Source organism: Bison bison, unplaced genomic scaffold (genome assembly GCF_000754665.1).
Source record: "Bison bison bison isolate TAMUID 2011002044 unplaced genomic scaffold, Bison_UMD1.0 scf7180017845728, whole genome shotgun sequence".
Lineage (NCBI taxonomy): Eukaryota > Metazoa > Chordata > Mammalia > Artiodactyla > Bovidae > Bison > Bison bison.
In genome coordinates this window covers 1-3,229 of record NW_011476301.1, presented here as the reverse complement: position 1 = coordinate 3,229, position 3,229 = coordinate 1, and the positions used below count along the sequence as shown (strand labels likewise).

The following is a 3,229-nucleotide window of genomic DNA, read 5'->3' as shown; positions in this document are numbered from 1 at the left end:
AATTGATTTTCTTACAGAGAAAGGTGGTCGGGGATAGCCCCCCGTTAATGTCAGAAGAGTTGGTGAAAGTCGTGAAATAGTAAAACAGACAGATTTTGGTTTTGGGGTAGATGCTTGGGCAGGTCCAGGTGGGCCCCTTGAGCCCTGACTTGCCTTTGCATATCAGGCCTCTCCGCATGACCTTTGTCATGGGTGGGAACTCCCGTGCTGGCTCCTGTCAGATCTTAAATCCCTAGGTTGTGCTCTGTGACAACCAACAGGGGTGGAAGGGGAGTTCAAGAGGGAGGGGACATATGTGTACCTATCACTGATTCATGTTGCTATATGGCAGGAACCAACATAATACTAGAAAGCAATTTCTTCCTATTAAAAAAATAAAGATGTCTAAAAAGATCAAACTGGTGCCTTTGAAAGACCTTTTACTTTAAAAGCAAGCAGATATGAATTAAAATTCAGCTCTATTGATCACTAGGCAAGCATTCAGATGGTTCTAGTCAAATTACTTATATTCCTGAGACTCACTGTCATCTTTTCCATAGGGTTGTTGTCAGAATTAATTTAAATAAAATGACATATAAAATATTTTTGTATAGAAGAACAGTCATGTTAATCTGTAATATACTTAAATGGCATTGACAGAAAACATGAGATATATTTAATAGAAAGAGGAGAGGAAAAAAAAAAAAAAAAAGAGAGAAAATTTGGTAACTTCCACATGTCCATGAACCACAGAATAATGGTGCCAGTGAAGCCCATACTTCACAAATTTCTCATAGATGTGGATTGAAATAACACAGCAGATATTACATCAGTGGTGCCTACACTTAACATAGGCAAGGTTTCTTATTTGAATTTTCCCAAATTGAATCTTTGAACTCTACAAAATGGATCATTACCTGGCTATGTCAATTTCATAAACTCTTAAATTCGTTGATATTGTGCAGAAGGACAGGCAGGAACCAGGACTGCTGGGGAATGAGCTGGGAAGATATTTAATTCTGGTTAACTCTCACTGTATCGATTTCCCAGATGATGCTAGTGGTAAAGAACCCCACCCCCCACCCCCATGCAATGTATGCAATGTAAGTGATGTGGGTTTGATCCCTGGGTCAGGAAGATCCCCTGGAGGATGGCATGGCAACCTACTCCAATATTCTTGCCTGGCAAATCCCACAGACAGAGGATCGTGGTGGGCTAAAGTCCACAGGGTTGCAAAGAGTCGGACAGGACTGAAGCAACTTAGCATGTGAGCATGCAGCCCTCACTGCATAACAAACCATCTCAAAACATAGTGGCTTAAAACAATAGCAATAATTTATTTTTCTCCAATCTGAAATTTGGGCAGGACCCCATGGGTATGGCTCATCTTTGCTCTTTGCAGTTTCATCAGTTGGCAGCTGGAGAATCCACTCTGTGTTGCCTCATTTGCAAGGCCAGCAAGCTGATTCTGGATGCAGATGAAATATCAGCCTGGGGAGTGGATCAGTGACTTCAGGCTCTCATCATGGGGGCAATTTGGGCTTCTACTCAGGCTTCCTCACAACAGGGTGGGCAAATTCTAAGGGTAGTCATCGTAGAAGAACAAGGACGAATTTCCCCTATCTAATCTTAGAAGTCACATGGTGTTGCTTCAACCACCCACTATTTATCAAAGCAGTCACAAAGTCCCTCCAATTCCAAGGTAGGGGACATACACCCACAGCTCAAGGGAGAGAGATCATAAAAGGAAGTCAGATTGTAAGAAGTCAGAAAATATGGTTTTAACAATCTTTGGAAACTATAAACTACTGTATTAACAAGTTATAGTTAAATGAGGAGTAAAAATAAAGTTTATACTACCACAACTTGGACCATATTTTTGAAAGCATATTTTTAATCATGTTGAATGCAGCTTGAAATATATTCATCTCAGCTTCTTCCCTTATGTTTTTCATTCATTCATCATGCTTCTGCATTAGCAACTTTATTTGTTTCTCCTTTTCTTCTAGTGGTTTATGGACATATTCCTTTTCTACTAGTTTAATTTTGTTTTGTAAATCATCAGCATAGACTTTCTTCAAGTGTTCCTCCTGCTGTCTTAGCTTTTGGTCTATGTCCTTGTAAATGGGGTCAGAAAAGTAAGCCCCTGGGTTGTTCTGCACCATCTTGTCTATCAGCTCCACCAGCTCCTGCACCTGAGCTTCCTTCTCAGCCTGCTCTGTGTTTCTGCTGTTACTGATAGCATAGCAGTGCTCTCCACAGTCCTTGAGGAGGCTTCGTAGGTTTACATCTGCATCCTTCAAAAAGTCGCTCAGGCCCTGGTCCCCCAGTTCATCTCTGCAAGTGAATGTGATGATCATATACTTCATGACTGTTTTCCCAAAGAGATCCTTGACCAACGCCATGGTTTGCTGCTCTTCCTGTGTGTAGCGGCCCAGTCTCAGAACCAAGACGATGGTGTGAGGCCAGGGTCAGGAGGTGAGGACACATCTGCAGATTTCCCGGCAGATGGTGTTCAGGGTCTCCTTGGTTTCAAAGAGCTCTGGAGAGTCAACAACAAGAAGGTCTCTCTCCTTCCATTCTGGGATGCTTTCAGACAAGTTTTGGTAACAGCTTCCAGAGAAATCCTAGCGTTGAATACTTTTTCCCCGAGGATGGTGTTTGCAGTCTCACTTTTCCCACTTCCGGTTTTCCCTACCAGCATGATCCTCAGAGCGTTGTTTGGTGTGGCAGCCATGTTTATATCAAGAGACTCCGGCGCAGGCACCCGCACCACCTTACTAAAAAGAAGGAGAGGGGAAAAAGGGTCAATTTAGGTAAGTAGGATGGAGAAGGCAATGGCACCCCACTCCAGTACTCTTGCCTGGAAAATCCCATGGATGGAGGAGCCTGGTGGGCCATAGTCCATGGGGTCGCTAAGAGTCGGACACGACTGAGCGACTTTACTTTCACTTTTCACTTTTATGCATTAGAGAAGGAAATGGCAACCCACTCCAGTGTTCTTGCCTGGAGAATCCCAGGGACAGGGGAGCCTGATGGGCTGCCATCTATGGGTCGGACACGACTGAAGCGACTTAGCAGCAGCAGCAGGAGCAGGTAAGTAGGAACCATTTCCAACTGTCGTCTTTTTCTTCTTCTTTTCCTCCCTGAAAATTTCTAATATTCTCTTATGCATATTGACCCTGGTAGAGACAGCAAATTTAAACAGTTCAATTGTTATTGAAGAAATAACCAAGTAGTTAAGAGTATC

At 43.0% G+C, this 3,229-nt stretch overlaps 1 pseudogene; it reads right to left on the bottom strand.

Moving 5' to 3' along the window:
* Window positions 1-1,835: 1,835 nt before the first annotated feature.
* On the bottom strand, window positions 1,836-2,716 carry LOC104986438 (annotated as a pseudogene).
* Window positions 2,717-3,229: the final 513 nt, after the last annotated feature.